The 9,823-nt window shown below is 47.4% G+C and overlaps 2 long non-coding RNA genes across 2 annotated transcripts; both read right to left on the bottom strand.

Moving 5' to 3' along the window:
- Nucleotides 1–238: 238 nt before the first annotated feature.
- Nucleotides 239–7,199, bottom strand: LOC116501746. Its single transcript, XR_004254510.1, has 3 exons — nt 7,175–7,199; nt 4,798–4,871; nt 239–351 (listed from the first exon to the last, which is right to left on the bottom strand). It is a non-coding gene; the product is annotated as an uncharacterized LOC116501746 (long non-coding RNA).
- A 408-nt stretch (nt 7,200–7,607) lies between these two features.
- Nucleotides 7,608–8,006, bottom strand: LOC116501747. Its single transcript, XR_004254511.1, has 3 exons — nt 7,887–8,006; nt 7,743–7,808; nt 7,608–7,656 (listed from the first exon to the last, which is right to left on the bottom strand). It is a non-coding gene; the product is annotated as an uncharacterized LOC116501747 (long non-coding RNA).
- Nucleotides 8,007–9,823: the final 1,817 nt, after the last annotated feature.

Genomic DNA, 9,823 nt, shown 5'->3' with positions numbered 1-9,823 from the left:
GAATAGAGGTAAGCAAGCAGCGCTGGGTGCGCCAGGAGTCTCTGCTCCACCAAGACGCACACAAGTTACATCAGGCGGCTGGTTTTTATGCTGCTAGGCTAATACATATTCATTACTACTTCTACAAAAGGCAGGGTTATTCTAATTAGTTCCCAGAATCCAAACCCTCCCACTGGTGCAGGCGTTATCAGTCTCCGGTGGTCCCTCTGGGGGCCGCTCGTACTGAAGGCTCGTAGTCTTCCTCCCAGGCTTTGTCCTTTGGTCGTTCTTCAGCTTCTCCCCTCCCCTTATTTAGTAGTTGCTGGGCCAGATGTCAGAAAGCTGTGTCTCGTGCAATAGTCCGCACAGGCACTGCATAGCAAACACACCAAGTAACATTGACTTCAGTTACTCGCAACAGTTACTCACCTGATAAAGAACTGCATGCAATAAAGGCATCAATACTACATTAGTTTATTCTAACAGATCCTACTAGCTGTTACCTCAAAAAGATGTGCGTACCCCTCGCTACTTGGAAACGCATCAGTCCATAAACTCTCATCCACCTGAAGAAGCCTGCAACTGACCGAAGGAAAAACAAACACCCCAAAGAGCAGCCCAAGCAGAATGAGCTCTCTGAGGGGATGCCTGGGACTCATATACCATTTGGCCCCGACTAGCACCCAAACCCAATCACCTGGGAAGGGTAGGGGCAAAGCACAAGGAAGTAGGAAGAGAGCAGCAGCAGCTGTGGTGTGTTTTTTTTTTTTTTTTTTTTTGTGTGTGTGTGTGATTTTTCTTTTCATTTTTTAATCAGTTTTAGCTCAAAAGCATGCATAGTGCAGACAAGAGAACTAGGGTGTTTCTAGAAGCAAAAATCCCCATGCTTTTGCTGCAGCTTTCAATATTAAAAGACATTATGACCAAGCAAGTAATTGGAACTCTTCCAACTGGAATTAGCTCTAACTTTTATTTACGTATAAAGAAAAAACTAGGAGTAGAACATCTGCTCCATGTGTTCCTCTCTCACCTTGCCATAGGCAGCTCTGGCTGTGACGTCCCAGATTGCATACTGCGTTTCAGCTTTAACAAATGAAAACCTTTACCCTAACCCTTACCCTTATCCTAACCATTAGCTTACCCTTATTCTTACCCTAAACCTAACCCTAATCCTTACCCTTACCCTAATCCTTACCCTACCCTTATACTTACCATTACTCTATCCCTTACCCTAACTCTTACCCTTACCCTAACCCTTACCCTAAACCTAACCCTTTCCCTAAACCTTATCCCCACCCTAAGCCTTACCCTTAGCCTTACCCTAACACTTACCTTTGCCCTAACCCTTACCCTTACCCTAATCTGAACCCGAACCCTAACCCTAATACCCTCACCCTAACCCTTACCCTAAGCCTAACCACAGTCCCAACCCCTAACCCCTAACCCTTACCCTAACCCTCTAAACCTACCCCTAACCTATCCCTAACCATAACCCTCTAAGCCGAACCCTAAACCACTAACCCTAACAATAACCCCCAACCCCAACCCTCACCCGAAACCCTAACTCTAGCCCCAGCCCTAGCCCCTAACCCTAACCCTAGTTCCCGAGAACTACATCTCCCGGTATGCTCTGCGCATTCAACATGGCCTCCCGGAAGTCCCGAATCCGACAACTACGTTTCCCGGCATACCGTGGGTACGCAACATGGCCTCCCGGAAGTCCGGAGTCCCGAGAACTACATCTCCCGGCATGCTCTGGGCACACAACATGGCCTCCCAGTGCCGGAAAACTACACCTACCAGCATTCCCCGCACAGCCAGCATGGCCAATCACAGGCCGAGTGCTCGAGAACTGCATTTACCAGCACTCACTGGAACCCTCACCGCCCTTACAAAAAAAGCCTCAAGCCCGAACATCCAAAAAACCTCGAAACCCCTACAGACCTAACCCAAACTATTTACCACACTAAACCCCTGAAGACCTATGCCTAAAACCCCTAACCCAAAATCTTAGGATGCTCAAAACCCAAACCCAACCCAAAACGTTAGGAATGCTCAAAGCCCTAGCCCAAAACATTAAGACGCAAAAAACCCTAACCCAAAAACTTAGGGTAATACACCATAAATGTTTGTTCATTGTCTTTTGTATTATAAAAACAAGGAGTTCTGTTTGAGGAGCGGGAGTTGCGAAAGCTCCCTGCTGAAGTAAGGAGCTGCATAATGCTTGCCTAGACACTATGAAAATTCTTTTGCTTAATTTTCTTTTTAAAGAGATTTAAATTCTTAAAAATTCTTTTGCGCGCAACAGTGCGCGCAGTCGCAGAATATACCAGGATGTGCTGCGTAATCCCGGAATTAGCAAGGTATAAAAAGGGACCCTGGCAGGGGTGAGGTGCGTGCCGTTGGCGGAGCTGAGACTCCCCGGCTGCCCAGTGCTGTTTTGCTTGATGTTTGCTTACTCAATAAATTCCTTTCTATGATTAATACAATGCTCTCTGAAAATTAATTAAGGGGGCAACTTATAACACTTTGGACGCTCAAAACCCAAACCCAAAGACTTTGGACGCTCAAAACCCTATCCCGAAAACACTAGGACGCTCCAAACCCTATTCCGAAAACAGGACGCTCAAAGCCCTAACCCAAAAACATTAGGATGCTCCAAGCCCTAACCCAAAAACATTCGGACGCTCAAAACCCAAACCCAAAACATTAAGATGCTCCAAACCCTATCCGGAAAACATTAGGAAGCTCAAAGACCTATCCCAAAAACTTAGGACGCTCAAAACCCTATCCTGGAAACACTGAGATGCTCAGAACCCTATCCTGAAAATTTAGGACGCTCCAAACCCTAACCCAAAAACATTAGGACGCTCAAAGCCCCAACCCAAAACATTAGGACGCTCCAAACCCTATCCTGGAAACATTAAGATGCTCAAAACCCTATCCTGAAAACTGAGGATGCTCATTACCCAGACCCAAAATATTAAGATGCTCAAAACCCTAACCCAACTACTTAGGATGCTTGAAAGCCGATCCCAAAAAATTAGGGCACACAAAAGCCTAACCCCCAAAATTAAGATGCTCAAAATCCAAACCCCCAAAATTAGGATACTCAAAACCCTGGCCCTGGAGAACCTAACCTGAAAAAAAAAAAAAAAAAAAAAAAAAAAAGATCTTAAAACCCTAACCGTAAATAACTGACCAAAAATAAAACCTTAAGACTCTAACCCTAAAAAACATATCAACACTACAACCCAAAAAACTCTAATACCCTAACACGCTAACCCTGAAACCCTTAAAACCCTAACCCCCAAACCCTTAAAACCCTAACCGTTAAAACTCCAACCCTAAAAACCTTAAAATCCTAAACATAAACCCTGAAACCCCTTACCCTGAAACCCAACCCTAGTGCCCAATCCCTGAAACCTTAAAACCCTGAATCAATATAATGAACCAATGCAAATAGCATAGGCTGAGTCGAGGATCTCAGTACAGTAGCATTATTATTCGAGATTACAATGGCGGGTGTCCCACAAGCAGGAGGGTGCCTACTAATTCCATACACAGTTTATACACTTTTTTTTTCTGCCGAGGACCGGGACCCTCCCCTGTTTCCCCTTTAACTGTGCTATTCAAGGTTCATAATCTAGCTGGTGCTTCACAGAAAATACACAGCTGCTGGCCTGTTACAAGTCACATTTCTTTTGAGGTTTTTACTCTTTGAGGTGGTAATGTTTCTTACGCCGTGATTTCCACCTAATTGCTGTAAGGATTCTGGTTGTCTGCGTTTTACAAGGTTGTCTGTTATAATAAATAAAAGTCCCAAATAGGATTACAATCAAAGTTTACAATTCACTGAATGAATAGAGGTAAGCAAACAGTGCTGGGTACGCCGGGAGTCTCTGCTCCACCAAGACGCGCACCAGTTATACACCAGTTACCTCCCTTAAGGGATATAGAGAAGCCCTCTCAGATACGTCCGTCCTACTTCTCCTGCATGCGGCCGGAGGTCGGTCTAATTCTGGTGCTGTTGGTGGTGGAAGCTGGGGCAACGGTGGTACTGGTGGCGATACCACAGCCACCGGAGGGGGAGCCGCCGGGGGTGGATTGTTAGGATATGGAGGTGGTAGCTTATCCAACGGCTCACGTTTATCTTCTTTTTCTTTGTCATGTTCTTCTTGTTCTTCAAATTTCTTACCTGCTTTTAGTGTAAATATTGAGGCTGGAAAAGGACGTGAAGTCCTCCTGATCCATAATCCTGCATAATCACTTTCTTCCTGGCTAAAAGGTTCCTTTGAATTAACATGGATATTTAAGGCCTGGCAAATCCAGTCTTCGAAGGATCCAAAAACAGGCCAAAAGACATGTAGTCTTAAAGGCTCCTTTGGCCATTCTGTCACACAATACTGGACCATTTTTAATTTACTTTTTCCTTTTCTGGGGCCCCTATCATTCCAATTTCTAATCGTTATTCCTAATGGACTTTCTGGTGGTATGACTGGTAATTTGCTCCCTTTCTTCTGGTCTCTGGTCTTCGATTTTGTCTGACCCATCTAGGAATTTTACTATGGCAATTCCCACAGCCCTTGGTTACCTTAGTAAGAGTGTCTTGCAGGGGGTCGAGGACCTATCACACACCCACAAATCCTATAGGAATCCCTTCGGTCCTTCACTGGCCACATCCCTCGTGGGAGATTGAAAACGTGGTTAGAAGACCTTCACAATCGCTTCGGAACTAAGTTCCATCTCAGTCACACTCTTACACACACAGGCAACCGAACCCCACCCAACCGAACGGTATACGCTTTAAATGCTTACGACTCCGTCATCTTCGTTCGGATCTTCACACACACAGTTACGGGCAAAATATAGTGCTGCAGCTGGCAAGGGAGCTGAAAAAAAGAATCAGAAACTTTGCTTACCTTTATTCAGGTTCAAGATGCCATTAGTTCCGACCTGACTCAAACAGCAGCCACCAAATGGTGGGGGTGCCTCTCCTAGATCAAACCAGAAATCAGGAACCAAAGCCCTCCCGGACGAGCGCCCACTTGTAATAAATGACTGGGTCCCAAATAGGATTGCAATTAATGTTTATGATTTATTAAATGAATAGAGGTAAGCAAGCAGCGCTGGGTGCGCCAGGAGTCTCTGCTCCACCAAGACGCACACAAGTTACATCAGGCGGCTGGTTTTTATGCTGCTAGGCTAATACATATTCATTACTACTTCTACAAAAGGCAGGGTTATTCTAATTAGTTCCCAGAATCCAAACCCTCCCACTGGTGCAGGCGTTATCAGTCTCCGGTGGTCCCGCTGGGGGTCGCTCGTACTGAAGGCTCGTAGTCTTCCTCCCAGGCTTTTCTCTTGTCCATCTCCTTTGTCCATCTTGGCTGGATGGCAGACACTTGCATAGTGTCCCATGCAACAGTTGTAATAGTTAGCAGTTATTCTGAAACCCCTTTGTTCTCTTATCCCCTATTGACCCGAATTGCTGGACCATTCCTTTGGAAGATACAAGAACTATATATATTAACCACTCTGGTTTTCTCAGACTTTTCATCATATCATGCGGCCCTAGCATTGTTCCATATTGACACGAATCAGATGAACTCATTTCACACTGTTAAGCTGTCTTATCACTGCAAGCATATCTCAATACCACCTTCCTTCCCTCTACAGGATGTAACTGCGCAAAAACAACATTTTTATTCCCACAACCTTGATCCCCTTACCCTGAAATCCTTATTCCCCTTAAACCTAACAACTCTAACCACAACCCTAACCCTTATTATCAACCCCCTAACGCTAATGACACTGACCTTAATCCAAACCCCAAACTGCCCCTAACCCCAGACAACCAACAACGAAACACACACACACAAAGATGGAAACTACAAAAAAGGCAAAACCCACTGATACAGGCCCCAAATCACAAATACGCAACCAAAATGCTACAGAAAAGCCCCAGATGCAGGCCCCAAATGCTACTGCTAGGCCTCAAAAGCTCAAGATGCATCCCAAGCAAAAATGCAGGACCCCAAACGTTACAGAAAAAGCCCCCAAACCCAGGCTGCACAAGTCTACAAGCAGGCCCCAAACTGCCAAACAGAAGCAGGCACCAACCACACCCAGATGCAGACCCCAACTGCCCACAAGCAGCTCCTACCCACCACCCCCTCCCAAGAACTGGACTCCACCCAGACACTGGCCCAAGACCCGGACCCGGCCCCCCGCCACCCCCCTACCCTCCCCCCGACACAGGTGTACAAGCAGCTCACAACCCGCCCCTTCAGAGACCGGTCCCACTCCCCCCACCCCCCCCCAAGACATGGGATGCGGAGGTGTACAACCAACTCCCAACTCCCTCCCCCTCAAAGGGAGGCCCCAAAGACCCCCAAATGGAGGCTCCTAGAGTGAACAAGCACCTCCCAACTCCCCCAGGCACAGGCCCACCCCCCCCCCCCCAAACACAGGCCACAAAGGTGTATAAACAGCCCAGACCCCCCTCCAAGACCATGGCCCCTATAGTGTACAAGCAGCTCCCAACCACCCACAGATGCAGGCCCCAACCCTTCTCAAAAGGGAGGCACCTAGAATGCATGAGCAACTCCCAACCAGCCTAAACATAGGTCCAAAAGTGCACAAGCAGCTCCCAACCCCCCTCAAATACAGACCCCAAAAGTGTACAAGTAGCTCCCCCCCAGAGACAGGACCCAAAGGTGTACAACCAGTTCCCAACACCCCTGAGACACAGGCCCCAACCGCCCCCCAGACACAGCGACCCAAATTCTACAAGCAGCTCCCAACCCCTGCCAGGCAGGCCCCCTACCCTATACAAGCAGCTCCCAACCCTCCCCCCCCCCCCCCCGAGGGAGGCCCCCAAGGCCCCCACAAACACAGGCCCCTACAGTGTACAGGCAGCTCCCAGCCACCCCCAGATGCTGGCCCCAAAGTTGTACAAACAGCTCCCAGCCACCCTGCAGAAACAGATTCCTACATTGTACAAGCAGTTCCCAGCCCGCTAGACACAGGCCCTGACCCCCCACACATGCAGGCCCCAAAGGTGTACAAGCAGCTCCCACCCCTCCCCCAGACGCAGGTCCCAAGCCCCCCCCCCCAAACACAGGCCCCTACAACCAGCACCCAACCCCCTACCCCCGATGCCAGGCCCAAAGGTGTAGAAGCAGCTCCAAACCTCCTCCCTCAACCCAGGCTCCAACAGTGTACAAGCACCTCCCAACCAACCCTCCCCTTCCCCCCCCCCCCCCCCCCCCCGCCCCCCACCGGCTCCAAAGGAATACAAAGAGCTCCCACCCCTCCCCCAGATGCTGGTCTCAACCCCCCCCCCCCCGCCCCCAGAAGCAGGCCCCAAAGGTGTAGAGTCAGCTCCCAACCCCCTCAATGCCTGGCCCCAAGGGTCTACAAGCAGCTCCTCCCTTGCCCCCAGATACCGGCCCCCAGACACAGACCCCAAAAGCCTAATCACAGGCCTTGAACTCTAGAGGCAGGCTCCAAAACCCAGGACAAAGCCCCAGTGGTTCGAGACAGGGCCCAAATCCCAGACACAGGCCCCAAACGCTAAACATATGCCAAAAAAAGTATTAGTGCTTTATTAGGCCCCTCTTCTTACACAGCTCTTCAGAGTGCAGTTTGCTCCTTTGAGCCTGTGCGAGACACCTGTGAAAGAAAAAGAAACGCATAGGCCTATGCAGCATCCAAAGACACAGCACAACATGGTAAGTTACTCTCATCTGCTCCCTTACCTCTGCCGCTTACCAGCCCCCGAGGCAGATGCTTCAATCTACCCTCTTCAAACAGCTACAACACCTCTAAAAGACAAAGAGGGGATGCTTAGAGGAACAGTGAGACCTACAACACAACAACTGCTACATCTGTTCCTCACTCACCTTGCCAGAGGCAGCTCTGCGTGTGACGTCCCAGGTTGTACACTGCGTTACCTAACCCTTACCGTAACCCTTACCCTAAACCTTCTCACCCTTACCATTACCCAAATCCTTACCTTTACTTTTTCCTTACCCTTCCCCTTTCCTTCCCCTTCCTCTTACACTTAACCTAACCCTTACCCTTCCGCTTCCCCTAAACCATATCCTAACACTTTCCCATACCCTTACACTTACCCTAACCCTTACTATTACCCTTACACTTACTCTTGCCCTAATCCTTGCTTGCACCCTTACACTTATCCTAACCCTTACCCTTACCCTTACACAAACCCTTACTCTAACCCTTACCCTAACCCGTACCCTTACCCTTAACTTTAACCTAAAACTAAACGTTAAACCTTAATGTAAAGCTTACCCTTTCTGCTACACTTACCCTTAGCCTAAATCTAAACCTTACACTTACCCCTACTGTAACCCTCACCCTTATCATTACCAATACCCTTACTCTTACCCTTACCCTAACCCTTCTCCTTACACTTACTGTTACCTTTAACATTACCTTTACCCTAACAATTACAGATATCCTTATCCATACCCTTACCCTTACCCTAACCCTTACCCTAACCCTAATCCTTACCCTTAACCTAACCCTAACCCTAAACCTTACCCCAGCCCTTACCCTGACCCTTACATTAACCCTAATCCTTACCCTAAAACTTACACTTACTCTTAACCTTAAACTTACCCTTAACCATTACCCTAACACTTACCCTTATGTATCCCTCACTCTAACCCTAAAATTAACCCTAACCATTACCCTAACACGTACCCTTACCCTAACCCTAACCGTAACTCTAACCCTTACTCTAACACTTACCCCGACCGTACCCTTATTCTTACCCTTACCCTAACCCTTACCTTTACACTTACGGTTACCATTAACCTTACCCTTACCCTAACACTTATCCTTAACCTAACCCTTACCCTAAACCTTACCCCAACACTTACCCTGACCCTTACATTAACCCTAACCCTTACCCTAAACCCTAACCCTTACCCTTACCCTTAACCTTACCCTTAACATTAACCTAATACTTATGCATACGTTTTCCTGACTTTAACCCTAAAACTAACCCTAACCATTACCCTTACACTTACCCTTACCCTAACCCTAACCCTAACCCTTACTCTAACCCTTACCCTGACCTGTACCCTTACACTTACCCTTACCCTTATACTTACCCTAATTCTTACCCATACCATAACCCATACCCTAACACATATTTGTACCCTTAACCTTACCGTTACTCTTACCCTTACCCTTACACTTACCCTTACTCTATCCGTTACCCTTACGCTTACCCTTAACATAAACCTTACCCTTGACCTTACCCTTGACCTTATGGCTTATGGTAAATAAGCCATACAACAACACTTACATGTACACTTACGCTTACACTTACCCTAGCAATTACTCGTACAATTACCCTTACCCTTAACCTAAGCCGAAACCTTAAACCTTACAGTAAACCTTACCCTTTCTGCTACACTTACCCTTAGCCTAAATCTAAACCTTACACTTACCCTTACTGTAACCCTCACCCTTATCATTACCAATACCCTTACTCTTACCCTTACCCTAACCCTTCTCCTTACACTTACTGTTACCTTTAACATTACCCTTACCCTAACACTTACACTTATCCTTATCCATACACTTACCCTTACCCTAATCCTTACTCTAACCCTTACCCTTACCATAACCCATACTTTAACACATACTTCTACCCGTACCCTTACCCTTACTGTTACCCTTACCCTTACCCTTACCCTTACCCTTACCCTTACCCTTACCCTTACCCTTACCCTTACCCTTACCCTTACCCTTACCCTTACCCTTACCCTTACCCTATCCCTATCCCTATCCCTATCCCTATCCC

The sequence above is a fragment of the Aythya fuligula genome, unplaced genomic scaffold (genome assembly GCF_009819795.1).
Source record: "Aythya fuligula isolate bAytFul2 unplaced genomic scaffold, bAytFul2.pri scaffold_95_arrow_ctg1, whole genome shotgun sequence".
NCBI classification, from domain to species: domain Eukaryota; kingdom Metazoa; phylum Chordata; class Aves; order Anseriformes; family Anatidae; genus Aythya; species Aythya fuligula.
The sequence above is the reverse complement of the archived record's forward strand: the minus strand, read 5'-3'. Positions and strand labels throughout refer to the sequence as shown.